The following is a 17,055-nucleotide window of genomic DNA, read 5'->3' on the forward strand; positions in this document are numbered from 1 at the left end:
CAGGGCTCGAACGAACTTTTCTGCGAATTTCCTCCCGTAGCGTGTTAGCCGTCGTCTGCTACGGCAGGCCCACCACCGGCGGCGCCACCGTCGAGGCCGCGCCGAGCGGAGGAGGAGGGAAGCGAATGGCGCTACTTTGGGAGATTCAGGGGCTTTAGAATACTCTCTAGTGGCGCGAGCGGCGAGGCGCAGGCGAGCCGTTTTCTAACAGACGCCATGAGATGGCGCCACCGCAACTTTTCATAGGCACAGGAATTCGCGTAGTTTTGAAAAGGTCGTCTGTCATCTTGCGTTTTTCATCTCATTTACTAATAAGAATCGCTCATTTATTACTTCTTGCTGTTCTCCGCCTGTCAGTTACAGTGACTAGGCTTGTTAATTATTGAAACGCGTCCGAAAACCACGTACCTAACCAAGGATACAACATTCCTACTGTCGCGTCGTCTGCTAAACTCCGACTTGCAGAGTGATTTTTTGGCGCAAAACACCATCGCAGAATGACAAGCGGTCAGCATGACATACAGAGCAAATTATTTGCGCGACCATTGCTGTGGTTTGAAGATCAAGACCCGAAAGCAATGCCATTTAGTGTGTGTACTCACAGCCATTTATTGTCCACACACTTTCAGAAGTAAACCGCTTAAGCTAAATTTTATGCGGCATTTTGAGCTCATATATGGCTCAGAGAAGTCAATGGTCTTGTAAATATGATCGATTTACCGCTATGATGCGAGTTTTGGTGTTGTTTTTGATGTAGTAATAATTATAAAATTGATGTCACAGCTATGTACACATGAACACCATATGAAGCTTTTATTTACAACTGACTTCAGTGCAGAAATGATCAGAAAGAAATCTTGTTTGCAAAAATCCACAACTTCCCTGCCATTGCCTTGTTCAGCACCTACTCAATTTAAGGTGCTTTGACGCCTGCCGCTTGCTGTCGCTGGCTCGATTAATGCTCTTCGTGAAAAAATGCAGACGAGTAGTTAGGTGAAATGCAGTTATTTCTGCAGCTATGGTATGAGCGTGCTCAGGGCATCCAAGCTCAGTTTGCTGCTTTTGCTTAGCAAGGTCCAAAACATCAAGCACACTTTCAGAGTGCAGCTCTGAAAGGCTAAAGCAGGTTGTGAATGACTCTTCGAGGTCAGCCACAAATTTAAACAACTTGCTTGAAGGGTAAAGTAACCCACCAGTGTCCTTTAAACGGACAAGCTCGGCCATGTTTAAATTGTCCGCTGCCTCCTTAGTGAGCAAAAGAAGGTTAAGACACCTTTCACAACCCGTTTTTAGAACGCATTTTCGCGCGACGTAACCAGCAATGTAAAAGGTTAGCCTGCAGTCGCTTGATGCCACAACAATGGAAGAATGGTCAGGCACAGCTTTTGTGAGCAGGGCGTCGGCTGCATCCAAGTTTCCGGCATCGAGAAATCTGTCAATGAGTTTCTCCCTCCCAGTGCAAGTGTCCTGCTCACCAGCATCTGCATTCAAGAGTGAACTTAAAACAGCAGGCTCGCAGTTTCCTCTTGACACAGAGTGTGCAAGATTGCTGAAGCTATAGAGGCTAGAAGGTTCTGAAGCTGAGACAGTTCACTGTAGCAATGAACTGCTGAGGTGTAGGATGAGTATTGCATCCCGATGACTGTCTGTTTGCTCCCTTGCAAACACAAGTTGCTTCGGCATCCTGCAGTACAGCTGCAGCGTCGCCAACAGAGGCAACTGTTTTTTCTGTGCACATCACTCCTTGGTAATAAATGTCAGCACAAACTTTGCCTCCGACAGGCTTGAAAACCACAGCTCGCTCCTGCGTAATCACAAGCCTTGCTTGCATTTTCAAAGAAGACGTCGCAAAAATTAACCCGAAACGTTCGTCCTCGAAGTGGCACCAGCTCGTCGAAGGAGCGAGTCCACGGAGCGCCTGAAACGAGAAAGGCGAGGATTCTGTAGCAGCCAGCTCTCCCGGCTCTTGATGTTCGTTGTCAGCGCTGTTCACGTCCTGACACGGCTTCTTGCTTCGTGGTGGAATTGTTTGACAAGCAGATCTTTTCCTTTCAGTCCTCTGTTTAGGGGTTTTAACAGAGAGGTAGGCTGGACACCCAGGCAGCAGCGTCGGAATGGCACCGGGAGCTAACGACGGCTTGCCTCTGGGTATACGCACTTCAACGCCGTCGATTACGTGAACGTAGTCGCGCAATATGAGGTGGGCTTCAAAATGGTGCTCACACACTGCTGATAGTTCCGTGAGGCTCTTGTCGTCCCTTCGCATGTTCCGCTCCCACTTCCCTCGCAACTCGTCGTCTCTTGGTGCGGCAAACAAAGATGCTTTAGGCGCGCCCGGGTAGCCGGTGCGGCAGCCTGGCGCAAAACAGTGGGAATCAGTTCTTCTTTTCGCCATAACTTCGTTAAATTCCCTGACACTGATGCTACATAGTTCCTGCTCACTGCTATCCCTACTTAACAGCAAGATACCAACGCTAAAGTAAAATTAACTGCGTGACAGCGCGCGCGCGAAGCGAGCTAAATCACACACCGCATTGCCATGCGCTGCCAACGCGCGCGCCAGAGGCTAGGAAAAGGCGCAGCAGCGCCCCTGGCGGCCGTCAGTGTCAACTCGCTTCAGCCGGGCTGGCCCCAGCAGCCACCGGTCGCGCCACTAGAAAGTATTCTAGTTCACTATACTTTACACCAACAGTGACCGCAGCGCCGCATGGTGAGTGGAAACGGAAGGGGGCCGCTTTCTCGTGCGCGGCTCGTTGGGAGCTTGCAAACTGAAAGAGATCTAAAACGTTGGTCCGTCATGGCATCTGTATGTGGTGGGAACAGTTCCGGCGGAAGAAAAAATAATGTGACGGCATGTCCGTTAAAAGCAGAAGTGACGTCATTTTGTTTTCGAAGGCGCGAAATTTGTTTTGTTGTCCTGCCTTTGGATCTATATATTCAAACGCCCCGCCATTCGACTTGATGGGCGTTTCGAGCTTTCAGCGTGGAAAGCGATGCAGGAAGAGGCCAGCCGTACGGTTGTCGAAATCGCATCCCTGCCCAGAACATACTTTCTTCGGAGGCCGACGAAAGCTTTAGGTGTAGAGTGCTGATCCTATTGTCGGATGCCAAGGCCGTCGGCCAGCGCAGTCGGACGAAAACAACTACACAATTATCTGGCGGTCGTAACTCACTACTTTTGAATGAACAGATTAAGAAGCGATGAAGCTACCCGAGTCACCAAATTCAGACAAACTTCGACACGCAAGAAAGCGCAAACTGTGAGGGGGGCGTATTTCAACAGGTGAACTTTAGGAGTGCGCCTTTCCGCCCATTTAAAGACTTGCATTGCATTGCGAGTGATGGTGGCGTCAGTGCCCCCTGTAGCGATGGGCGCTGAAAAGAAATGCATTTATTAATAATAATAAAATTAAATAAACTTGTATTTTTTTAACTCGTTACGAATATATAAAATTGACTAGGAATTTTATTTTCGTTGAATGAATCTAACTGTGTCTCGCTTCAATTAAAAAACGCGTTTTTCTTTCCCCATGTTTGTTCCCTTCAAACATAGTCGCGCTTCAATCGCTGCTCCCATACCCCCCCTCCCATGCTGATGTCGGTGACAATCTGTACTGAACCGCTTTTCGCCCGAAGCTTCGCGACCTATTTGAATCGACCTTGGCGGCGCGGTGAACGGGCGACCGCAGTTGCGCTTGTCGGCGCTGTAGCAGAGGCACGGATAAAGAAGCTGTCAAATAAGGGTGTGCAGTGATTTGCTGTAAGAATATAGCCTCAACTGATTTGCGATCCTGCTATCAGTTGACCACACTTCTTTCATGTCGTTTAATCCGAGCTTTCCTTCCTCCTCGCTCTCAAACGACGCCGTAAGTGAAATGCGTTGCCACTTCGGTTGCAAACTTATCGCAGCGTAAGAACTATTTGGCTAAGAAATTGCATACGAACAGCGCGGCTTAGTGAATGCCGCAGATCTCAACCAACTCGCCCAGCAACATGGTATCAGAAATGCCATCAAGACCTGGGCTAGCAAAGATCTAATGATATGGGAAAGCTCAGACACTGACTTCCACAAAGTCATCCGCGATGGGAACCCTTAAGGGCTCATTCAGAAAAAGTGATGTTAAGCGTTGTGCAAAGTCATTTCCGATGAATTCTGAAGAAGCAGATATCTCGTGTAGTGAAGGAATTATAGACGTACTGTTCACTGGTGTCGGTATGAACTTTGTATACTGAAAGCATCTGAACATAGCTTTTTTGTTGTTCGGCTTAGAGAGAAAGTCATGATGTTTTTCGTCATCATGCTCAACTTTGGCTTTCTATACGGTGTTCTTAAATGCAGCAGCTGCGAACTTATAATCACTCCAGTTATTCGGACTCTGATTGTAAAGCAGGCTTTTCCAAGCGGCTTTCGTCGTTTATGCTCCAAATTCCCCCAAGAAGAGGGAGAAGGGGGATGGGGGCGTGAAACCGGCATGGCGGCAACAGTGCACTTCACGATGTTTCTACTGCTTATGCAGGTCGCTGGCGCTTCTTCTACGCGACAATGTGCCAGGAAAACACCGGCGTTTCTTCCAACGTTGGAGGTAGCCATTTCGCAAGGACTACGAGCGCCGACAACCCTTGAATCTGACATGGCACTTGAAGACGACAGCGGGATGACATCGGCTGACGATCCGGATTTCGGCGCATGTGCGATTCTTGCCAACAACCCATTGAGTGATTACCGGCTGGACGGTATCAGTCTGCTTCATAAAGCAGCTGTCTTCAGTGCACCGACGGGGCGTGAAACCGGCATGGCGGCAACAGTGCACTTCACGATGTTTCTACTGCTTATGCAGGTTGGTAATAAGGAATCCTCTCATTTTTTTCCCGTTGGTTAGCTTGCCGGTTTCACCCCAGAAACTGTTTCACTGTGTTCTGTCGCACTCATGTACGCAACACCGTTCAAGGAAACAGTTTCGCCTGTTTCGCTGCTTCTCGTTTTATTTGATGCTTCTGATATTATGTGGCGACGTTGAACTGAATCCCGGACCTTCAACTGAGGGGACCTTGCAGCAGCTCTTGGCAGGCCAGAATATGATTAAGGAGAAATTAAACAGTATTGAATCTGTACAGGCTGCAAACAGGCTCGCTATAGACGAACTAGGTGGTCGTATCAAATCTCTTGAAGCAATGTTAACCAAAGTTGATGAAATAAAATCGTCCGTGACGGAGTGCGCCCAACAATACGAGACTCAGGGTCGAGCTTTGAGGTCTTTAACGTCAAAGGTTGACGATCTTGAGAACCGTAGTAAAAGGGGCAATCTAATTTTTCATGGCATACCCGACCAGCAAGCTAACGAGACAAATGTCGACTCAGAGAGCCAGGTCTTGGATATATGCTCTTCGAAGTTGGGAATTTCCACTGTTGAAATGGAAAGGGCTCGCCGGTTAGGACGCTTTCACGCTGGGAAGAGTAAACCTATTATTGCGAAATTTGCCTCGTTTAAAGAAAAACAGCGCGTGCTAAGTAACGCAAAAAAAGTTAAAGGGACCCTGAAACGCTTTTGACGATTTTCTACAAACGTATTGAGTCGTTAGAGTAGGTCCTTCTGATCATTAATTGACACATCTAAGTGCTCCGCGTAAAGCGTGTAATTTATTATAAGGTTTTAAATATGCACATCGCTGCCGATCGGAGCACACTGCTCGGCGGAATTTTAAGCCGCCCCTACCCATATACCCATATGACCGAAATCACCCATACGACGTCAGTGGGGCGAGCTATCCGATTGGCTGACATGGGCGCGTGATCGACAATTTTTCCAATTTTAAGATAAACAAATGATCTTCGTAATAGTTGGAATGTTAGTTAATTTGTTTTTATGAAAAGAAAGTAACGTAAAGAGAATGCACAAGAATAATTTTTCAGTACACTTAAGCACTTCCGGCGCACAGCAAGTGTCGTCTGCTTGTGTTACAACGTACTCCATTTTGACGAGAGCTCCGCGGTCAGAGTCGGTCTGAGTCTTTTCGCGAGCACTATGCTTCGACTTTGTTGCCTTGTGGACTGCAAACGTAGCGACTGGCAATATGCCAAGCTGCGACATCGTGTCCCTCTGCAAGGCAGCGTACGAGCGAACTGGCTGCTGCGCATCGGACTGCCGCTATCCGATCGGCGCCAGGATTTGCGCGTTTGTGGCCGTCACTTTACACCGGAAGATTACTAACGCAATAGCGTTTCCCGAGTCCGGTATTAGGGAAAACGCAAGCGCAAGGGGACAGAGTCTGGCCGCTTGACTTTGCCGTAACGGGATGAGCCATGAGATGAGCAGAAGGGCAAATCCGAATGGTCTGCACGGTGCAGCCACCTGGTGGCACAGAGCTCAACCATACACAGTAGCAGCAACGAAGTGGATTCTTCTTTGCTGCTGGTGCGTATTTTTCGCAGGAGTGTAATCATGAACACGTTGTTTTTATAAATGTTTAACATGTTTCACACTTGGTTAGAGCAATAGTAGCGCTTTGTTTGGCTGGTTAAGCTCTGCACAAACAAGTGTGTGGACCGTGCAGACCGATCAGGCCGCTCACGTACGTCTACGCTAAAGTTCCTTCATCAGCTTGAGTTTATGCCTACAGTCTTTTGCCGAAATGACCAGCTTGCCTGTGGTTACCTGAATACAAGACACGTTCGGCGCTACGACAGAATGCTCGCAACGCACGCTGCTTCGATAGCTCTCGCTTGGGGTCGACGGTCAAGCGGCTAGCGGAGCGGTCTCGCGCGGGCGGGGGCGGGCTCCAAAACAACCGGAAGTGGACGATGTGACGTCGCATCGTGACGCTCAACCAGTGAAGGCGGAGCTTAGCCCCGCTGGCTCGGCGAACGAGTTGAGGAGGAAAAGCATGGCTAGGGAGGAGGGTAACTTCTAATCGCTTGTAGCTCCATTAATACGTAACGCTTCACTTAAATTGTGGTGCGAATGTTCTACTTAAGCTGTACCCTACGGGTCTACAAAATTTGTCCGAGCCGTTTCAGGGGCCCTTTAAAGGGTACTGCAATTGCTATTTCTGAAGACTTTTCGGAAGCAATGCGAAGGAAAAGAAAGATTTTATGCAACTATGCAAAGGTACATAAACGGGACGGCGTTAAGGTTACCCTTAGGTATGATTACCTACTTTTGAACGGGCAGAAGTTTGTTTGCGATGATGTAACAATGCAGGTAACCTCACAGAAGTGACGATGCCAGTCTAGCCCTGTTAACCTTACTTTTCTTTTACCGAATTGCAGGAGTATAAAAAATAAAAAAAGATGAATTGTGTGCACTCATAGACGCAGTAAAGCCTTCAGTCATTCTTGGCACAGAATCCTGGTTAGAACCAAACATTAGTGATCACGAGGTATTTCCAGCAGGATACACCTGCTACAGAAAGGACAGAAATTGTCATGGAGGAGGTGTATTTATACTAATAGGTAACAGCATAAGGTCTTCTCAGATTCAAGTGGATGTTGGCATATGTGAAGCCATATCGTGCAAACTAGAACTTCCGAATCGTATGATCATTACAGTATGTAGCTTTTATCGTCCTCCAAATGTATCACCAGACGTTCTGACGTGTTTTCAAGGCATAATTGATGCAGTGCATACGGACACCATGATAATTTTGAGCGACTTCAATTTACCGGATATTAAATGGGATACATCGAATACTATCAGAGCTACTGGAATAAGCAATACAGAAATGATGGATATGGTGAATCTGTATGCACTGCACCAGCTGGTCCTCTCGCCAACGCGGGGAAACAATATTCTGGACTTGCTGCTAACGAATATACCTGATCTTGTGGATTCAACACTCGTGATTCCTGGTATAAGTGACCACCAGACTGTCGTGTCGACGATGTCACTAGCCCATGTTAAAACCACAACCCATGTTAACAGAAGAGTGTACAATTATAACAACGCAGATCTAGATTGCATTAATCAAGCGTTAGACGCCTATTTTATTGTGTTTGAAACAGAAACCGACTGTAGGAATGTGGAACAGTTGTGGCGGTTATTGAAGCAAAAGATACTGGAACTATGCGAGCGGTTTGTCCCGTCTTGGGTACTGACGACGCGAAGAAGCAAAAACAAACCTTGGTTTACGAAAATGTTGCGCCAACTCGCACAAAAAAGGCAGAGAATTTATCGCGCCTTTTGCAGAACATCATCAAGAGAAACGGAGGAAAAACTGAAAGAAATAACTCGAGAGGTTAAAGAAGCAACACGCACTGCTAAAGACAGTTATTCGAAAACTATTCAATCACGATTAAAAGATAAACCAAAAGAATTTTGTAGACACGTGAAAAAGAACGGAAAGGATGTAGTAAATATTCCCCCTCTCGTGTCCGGTGATGTCATAGTTCACGACGACACTGACAAAGCAGAATGCTTCAACGCCTACTTCTGTTCCGTTTTCCCTCCTGCAACAAGCCTTCTGCGGACGAGCTAACGCTGCTCGAAACAAGTGACATGAATGATGTTGTAATCAGCATGCGCGGCATCGAATCGTTGCTTCGAAGGCTCGACACTTCTAAAGCCTGTGGTGCCGATGACTTACCAAACTTCCTCTTCAAATCATGCGCTGAACCGCTTTCTAAGTACTTGAAATTAATTTTTGACAAGTTGCTGCTCGAAGCCTCTCTGCCTGATGACTGGAAAACAGGTATTGTGGTCCCTGTTCATAAGTCTGGCCCTAGAAGCGACGTTTCAAACTATCGTCCAATATCATTGACATCCATCGCATGTAAAATACTAGAGCATATTCCATTCACGAGCATTGTAGCTCATTTCAATACTAATTCTGTGATTACGTCCTCCCAACACGGATTTCGTAAGGGGTTTTCTTGTATTACACAGTTGTTAGAATTAACAAAGGATATTGCTTCTGCTTTGGATAAACGGCTTTCAGTTGAATGTATCTTCCTCGATTTCAGAAAGGCTTTCGACACGGTACCCCATTCATTGCTCATAGAAAAAATGCATAAATATAAAATGCACCCGCAGGTTGTCGCATGGGTTAAAAAATATCTTACCCTGCGCCGGCAGGTCGTGGTTGTAAACGGCGTTGAGTCGCGCCCGCAAGCAGTTACATCCGGTGTACCCCAGGGCTCCGTCCTGGGGCCTTTACTTTTTTTATTGTATATAAATGATATTGGCGAAGGTCTTACATCGCAGCTAAGGCTGTTTGCAGATGACTGCTTGTTATATAGGGTGACTAACAACATGGATGATGCCAATCTGATTCAGGAAGACCTCAATCTAATTAGTGAATGGTGCACTAAATGGCGCATGCAGATAAACCTAACCAAAACAGTCAACATGACATTCACTCGAAAGAAGAACTCTATAAATTTCTCTTACACCTTGAATAACAATTTAATAGCTAAAGTAACACAGTTTAAATACCTAGGTGTTTGGTACACCTCAGAATTATCATGGCAGAAACAGGTTAACTATATAACCGCTAAGGCAGGGAAAATGTTGGGTTTTCTTCGTAGGAACTCCAGAGCATTCAGCACGTCTTCACGAGAGCTGCTATACAAGACGTACGTAAGGTACGCCTGTGTAGTGTGGGACCCTCCGACGGCACGTGACACTAATAAGCTTCAGAGGGTACAGAATCTAGGTGTACGGTACGTGTCAGGTCGATACAAAGTTAATTTCAGCGTTACGAGTGCTAAGGAAGAGTTTAAAGGGGATACCTTGGAGGTACGACGCAGAAGGCTGCGACTGAAGCTTTTCCATTACATATTCTACGGTACATTTTGTATAGAAAGGGACAAATATATGCCGCCTCATTACCGATCACAACGCGTGGATCATGCGCTAAAGGTACGAGAAGTTCCATGCAAGACAGAACTGTACAAGAAAACATTTTTTCCGAGAACTATACAAGAATGGAATAGGTTACCTGCCAGTGTCGTCGACGTCGTGTCAAATGATGTATTTTTTGCCCTATTGAAATGACTCAACTAGCCCGTTTCTTTTACCTTTAGATTGAATTGCCCATGTATAACTTACCGTGTTTTGAAAATTCTGTAAGTTCTGTTGAACTTTTGTGGTTGTTTTTTCTCACGTCGGGTAAAAAAAAATCTTTTGTGAAAGTTTATAACTGTTCTGTAAAACCTTCCCCCCCACTGTAATGCCTTTTGGCGCCTGTGGGTACTGAATAAATAAATAAATACTTTTGTCCATGTTAACATTAAACTAAGGCAATTTTTAATACAAAGCGAGGACTCATGGCTTTGAGGTCATTTAGCACCGTTATCTGAGAGTTCGCCGTTTCCAAGACACTCTGAAATTTCTGGTAATTGACTAAAGTGCGCGCCGGAGACTAAAGAAAATAAATGACAATCATTTTAGCATGGGCTAAACAGGATGAAGGCAAAAGCCAGCCCGCTCACGAGACATTCATTATATTACTTCACCTTTTTATTCTAATGCGTTCTTACTTCCTACTACTTTTCTCTCACCGAAGGTCATTGTTCAAGTGTTTTAATTAATTATGTCTTAATTAACTGTATATTAATTATCTTCGCCCTAATTAACATGAAAACTAGTGGATTCGACTCTCGACCTTTGCGTTTTCAATTGGAATCCAACTTGAAGATATGGCCGCTTCACCCACATCTCCAAGCGGGTTCGACGGTTCTACTCCCACCAAAGGTCGTGGATTCGAGCGCCTTAATTATGTCTTAATTAAATGTCCCTTAATTTACTTTGCCGTAATTGACACCAAAGGTTGCGGGTTTGACCCCCTATTGTGGTGCCATAACGCCGGACGGCGTATAGGCGGACAGTCAAATTTGCATGCTATGAGCCGTTTCAGGCTTTTGCTTTAATAAGAGGGCATGCAATATCAAACGTAATATGAAGACAGTCACTGTTTGAGGCAGAGTCGACAGTAGACCACGAAGTGATGGAAATCCCCGATCTGGAAAATGTTAGATCCAGCGTTGATTTAGAAAGACCTTGAATAAACGTAACTATTTTCGTGTTTAAGCACCAGAAATTTTGATTAATTGTTCAGTCCGACAGTTGCTTTCCGCGTTAGTCTGTTTGAAACCCCAAGACACATGATGCGAATTAATGCCTCCGGCTATCACAGCTTCTTTCCCACGAGATCTGGCAACGGTATCAACGTAGCGAATGTCCTGAACAGCAGCGGGAAAGGGTACATAAACTATAGAAAATGGGGAAAAACCAGGAGTAGTTGCATCTATTACTAGTATCTATTACTATTCTATCTAGTACTCCGCACACACATTTCTAGGATATTCTTACTTTGTGGCATAGTTCAGTTGTTATCAAGATCAATCAATCAATCAATCAATCAATCAATCAATCAATCAATCAATCAATCAATCAATCAATCAATCAATCAATCAATCAATCAATCAATCAATCAAAATTGTTTTCAAAACGCTTTTTCTTCAACAGAGTTCAAGCAAACAGGAGGGGTGCCCCATGGGCTATTCTGTCTCCTGTGCTAATTAAACTGTTGATGAGTTCAGTCCCATTGCGCAAGGATGTGCGTGTGTATGTCTATGCAGACGACATCGCATTTTTCGCGGCACCAGGAGACATCAAATCCCTCTGCCTGTTTTTGCAAGCGTACTTTTGTACGCTAGAGACGTGGCTTCACAAACTTCATCTGTCACCAAACCTAAACAAAAGAACTTTTTGTTGGGCTAGTTGGTGCATGTTACTGAAGTACTATAGTGCCAAACAGACGACACAAGAAGAGACACGGACGAGCGCTCGTCCGTGTCTCTTCTTGTGTCGTCTGTTTGGCGCTATAGTACTTCAGTAACTAAACAAAAGTGCAGTCCTTGTCTTTCCGCTTTCTGGGCCGATACGGTTATTAGTATATAATCAGAGAACCATATTCCCCAGGCATAGCTGTTTAAGTACCTGGGTATCGCATATGACGGAAAACTTAACTGGTGTTCTCACAATGAAAATACTGCAACTAAAGGGACACGAGCCGTAGTCATACTACGTAGAATCAGTAACCGTCGTTCTGATATCCGAACTGACGTACTAATCATGATTTACCGTATGAGCGACCGATTCTAGAATTTGTGTTTCGTTTTCTGGAAGTGCAAAATATAAAATAAGACTACTCGTTATTTTAGAGAGAGAAGCTCTTCGACTATGTTTCGGTCTCCCTAAAAGTCGTTGCTAATGATGTGTTATACCAGCAAGCGTGCCTACCTTCTCTTCACACGAGATTCCGCATGCTTATGGTTCAAACCTACTTAAGAACTTGTGAATCTTCTCTACGACGTACACAATATGCATTTATTTGTGAACCAAACTCATTTTTAGAGAACACACGGCCACAGTTGCATACCATACAGGTTGTCTTTGTGCAGGCACAATTATCACCTTTAAATGTTCACATTAGGGAAATCATTCCGCATATAGGTCCACGTTGTCATTCAATTGAATTTGCAGACTTTCTTCCCAATAATGCTAAATTTCTGCCCCTACCATATTTGAATGCCTTTCTGCAAGACTGTTTGGCCCGTTTCCCAATAAATGTAATAGGGACTGAGGCTTCCTCGTGTAAAAAGGCAGGAAGAAAGCGTGGGAGTCTACTCACCATCCCTTGATTGATCTTTTTCGCTTTGCCTACCAGATTACACATTGGTTTTTCAGGCCGAACTTCTGGCAATAGTTTTTGCTTTGCGCAAGTTACCCTTTATGCTGCGATAGTTGTTATCGTCACAAATTATCTTTCTGCGTGCAGCGCGCGTAACGCGTCTACAAATTCGACAATTTTGAACACATTTTACCGATTTGCTCCACCCCACTTAAGTTTAGTTCATCTAGTATGAGTACCAGGCCACCGAGATATTCATCTTGAGGAAATAGCCGATTCTCTAGCACGAGATTCATTAAATGGTCCGGTGACATCTGTGCTGCCGGCAACTGCGCATATTACTACGGCTAGATATAGGCAGTTTTCTTCGACCGAAGACAGAAAAGGCCTCTCATTAGAAAAATCTGCAGACTTTATGCATTTGAATTATTCTTTGAACCAACAATGATGTCCTAACCTACAATTCCAAGTATTATTTACCAGGATACCTTGCCGTATTGCGCCACTTAATATTTATTTCACAGACGTGGTCCGGCGGTTTCCCCTTTATGCTACCTCTGCAATGAACCGGACTCCATCGATCACTGTTTACCATCGTGTCGGCGGTTTTCCACTCAACTAAAATGATGTCTGGAAATTCCGTTACGTAATCTAGGTCTGCCTTTAAGCAGTACTGTTCTGCTATCATTTGGAGCAACGGTATTAGGATACAGCCACAGGAACGTTTGTCGAACCATTCGTAATTACCTCTGTGACACAATAAGACTACCTTATTAATATTTCCCATTGTCGTTTATTGAGCTATTTCTCCTTAATAAATTATCAATTTAGAAAATTGAAATAGCAAAAACACAAATTCACAGTAATATTATTATTCAAAACATAACTTATTCTTTAGGTAACATAATTAAGGGTTCGACGACAGTTCGTCTGGTCAGGCATGGAAATGAAGGAATTACGGTCACTGACCAAGTCTGATGAATAATCTGACGTTTCGGAACCGCGTACGGGTTCCTTGTTCACTGAGTTGGACTAGAAATCGTCGTCATTTATATAGCCAGCACGTGACGTAATGAACGTGCGTAAACGGCAGGCATAGTCCCTGGTGTCCGGTTCATTGTAGCTGGCGTCGATTGAATGATTAGAGATTCTAGCAGCCGTCGGGATGACACGTTCTTTTCTTCGGCAACAACAGTGGCATTGTCCCAGTCAATCTTGTGATTATGTTCACGCGCATGCTCGGAAATGGCGTCGTCGTGTGGCTATTATTTCTTACCTCCAGCTTATGTTCCTTGAGGCGTCTGGAGAACTTGCCTGTTTCACCAATATATACTCTGTGGCAATCAGCGCATGGTATCTAATACACAACTCCTGGGAATTATTCAACAGGTAACCTGTCTTTCACATTCATGAGCTGGTTCCGGAGCTTGCTGGTCGGGATGTGGGCAATGCGCAAATCGTATTTCGAAAATACGCGCGACAGTGCCTCGCTGATTCCTTGGACCTAAGGGATGGCTGCACGAGCACGGATTGTCGTGTTGTTCTCCGAGCTTGGCTCTAATATCCGCTTCTCGGTCCTGCATATGAAACGACTAGGGTAGCCGTTGCGGGTTAGTTCACGGTGGATCGTCCGTAATTCCTTTTTTTAGCGCATCATCGCCTGAGCAGACGCGTGCGGCGCGTGTTATCAGGGACGACACTACGGATGTCTTGTGGCCGACAGGATAACAAGAATTAAACTTAAGATAACGACCTGTGTGTGTAGGCTTCCTGTATACCGAGAAGGCGAGAGCGCCCCCATCCCGACGAACCAGTACATCCAAGAAAAGCAACGAGTTGTCCCTCTCGTGTTCCACAGTGAATTGTATGTGCGCATTTTGGGCGTTCAGGCAGTCCAGGAAGCGTTGGATGTCTTGTTTCTTCAAAATACGGAAACAGTCATCCACGTAGCGGTAAAAAACGTTAGGTGCCGGGTTGAATGTGGCCAGCACTTTCCCTTCCAAGGCTTCCATTACTAGATTGGCCGTGGCGACCGATATTGACGCTCCCATTGCCGTGCCATGCGTTTGCTGATAAAGGCTGCCACCATAAGAAAAATACGCGTTGCTTAGACAAAACCGCAGCAGCTCGCTGAGTTCGGGGACGTCGAAGGGCGTGCGACCAGGAAGACCACTGTCTGCTTCTAGGGCTTCGTTGCATGTGGCTACTGCCAAATCCACTGGGATACTAGTGAAAAGCGATGTGACGTCGAACGAGACCAAGGCGCCATCTTCACTCAACGTGATGTCCTTTATCTTTGCTACAAGTGCGGATGAGTTTTCGACGTGCGTCGAGGTCTTACCGGCAAGAGGGCTCAATACCTGGTGAAGGTAGCCCGATAGTCGGTAGAGCGGTGATCTGGTGAAGTCGACGATAGGACGAAGTGGGATGTCAGGCTTGTGGACTTTTGGCAGGCCGTAGATTGCAGGGGCTGATCCGTTCGTGCAGAGCAAACGGTGATAGACTCAGTGAACAAGGAACCCGTACGCGGTTCCGAAACGTCAGATTATTCATCAGACTTGGTCAGTGACCGTAATTCCTTCATAACTTATTCTTTGTTTACATCTGTACCATTTACGTTAGGTATTCTTATATTAAGATCGTGTTACTATTCCTGTTTATGCAAGGATACCTACCGCATGATACACTATTTTATTTTATTTATTATCGGCTCCTTTCTCACCTTCGATTAATAATTTATTTTCCGTTGTGTGTTCTTTTAAATCATATTACCACCCAATTCGTGGCCTATCCCGCACAATGAGCTTGTGCCATTAAAATGGGGCATCATCATCATCATCATGTCACGACAACCCGCTAAGATCGTCGCGTGCAATGTAAGTATTCGAACAAGATATGCGGCCGTTAGAAGAAAAAGAGGGTGAGGAAGGCGGTTCCCGGCGGAGGTCCCCAAACTGTAAGTGACGACGCCTCCACGGCCTTCATTAAGTTCCTTGATCGACTGGCTCCTACCCGAGATCCGATAACTGCGCGGTGGTTTGGCCGAGTTTTGGATGGATGCGACCTCATTCACCTTACACACTTTGTTTCTGTAGGACTTAGCTAGTGATTGAAGCAGCGCTGATGCCTAAAAACTCTCCTGGGCAAGGGCACAGCCCTTGGTCAGCCTCCCTTTCTCCTGATGATTTGCCTTTATAATGTTTCTTTCGCAGCTGCGTTAGCACCATCCCTGTCACGCCGGTGCCTTCGAGCGGGGGATTTACCCGACTGAGCAACCCACAGGCTGTCCAGGCCGAGTTCCAGGCCACGACATGCCACTTCCAGATCATAAGTGATGCCCGACAATTTGGAAGAGGTGGGATAGTTCGTAGGTCACCAGATCCGACCTCTGTTGTAGACCTCCTAAAGAACAAGACTTTTGCATCTGTTCCGGTGAATGCGTTCATTCCGCCGCGTCTAGCATGCACTAAAGGCATTGTCAGAACTGTAGACTCTCGATTAAGCATGCACTAAAGGCATCGTCCGAACTGTACTCTCTCGATTAAGCCCAACTGAGACTCAGGAGAAGCTGTCTGATGCCGGAGTCCTAGCTGTATACCGATGTAACCGACTTGTGAACGGGGAACAAGTTGCCGCTGAATTGGTTATTGCTACATTTACTTATGTCCTGTCCATATGAACTAAAAGTGTGACCACTTATTTTTAGAGTGGAACCTCTCGTTTCCCGTCCACTTCAGTGTCGGAACTGTTGGCGTTTTCCCAGTACTCCCAGTAATACGCATTCCAATTCCTCGAAAATTAGGTTCGATGACATTTTCCCAAACCACGCGAAACTACTGCCTTACGGCAGCTTAAACGGCATATTCTTAGACTGTCTAGGCACTCTAGCAACAAACATTATCAGTGCGAGAAAAAAACTGGCATTGGAATATTTGGCCCTATAGTCGACTAGTTTTTACTTTTAAGCCTGATTTTGTGCCTATTTTTATGGCTGAGTTTGTAGCAATAGTTTTACGCAGATTAGACCAAACGACTACAGCAGCTGCTATTCTAACCGACTTACTATCTTCTTCCCTTAGCGCTACTAGTGATTCGCCCGTGCTAAAACGCTTTCACTTGCTCGTTCCTGCCCACCTGCTACGTATTAATTTGGTTAGGTTACCCGGTCCTAAAGGTTTGTTCTCTAATGAAACTGCCGATTCACTGGCAAAGGCATCGCTTTTCGGCCCAGTCCTTCCTCAGTGACAGCGCACGTCACAGCGGCCAGATTTCGGATGCGATCGAATATAGGAGCCCTTATCACGCCTAGTTCCGACTGCCTTTCCAGATTATAAGCTCCTGACATATTCCTGGCGTAGCGAGTCCTGTAACACAAAGACGCTTGAGGACTCTGTTACAAATTTACGTTACCGCATTTCCTCCCTG

At 45.7% G+C, this 17,055-nt stretch overlaps 1 protein-coding gene across 3 annotated transcripts in view; it reads left to right on the plus strand.

The window, feature by feature from the left end:
• The first annotated feature begins 3,819 nt into the window (after nt 1-3,819).
• The window catches only part of LOC142585962 (plasminogen activator inhibitor 1-like), a 48,798-nt gene continuing 35,562 nt past the window's right edge, over nt 3,820-17,055 (plus strand). Inside the window, exon 1 of one of the 3 annotated variants that reach the window (XM_075697099.1) lies at nt 3,820-4,838. The gene's annotated coding sequence lies outside the window, so the exon portion shown is untranslated. Of the gene's footprint in view, nt 4,839-15,312; nt 15,587-15,650; nt 15,986-17,055 lie in introns of those variants that run through there. The other 2 variants (XM_075697097.1, XM_075697098.1) reach the window with 2 other exon arrangements.

The sequence above is a fragment of the Dermacentor variabilis genome, chromosome 6, assembly GCF_050947875.1.
Source record: "Dermacentor variabilis isolate Ectoservices chromosome 6, ASM5094787v1, whole genome shotgun sequence".
In the NCBI taxonomy this organism is placed as follows: Eukaryota; Metazoa; Arthropoda; class Arachnida; order Ixodida; family Ixodidae; genus Dermacentor; species Dermacentor variabilis.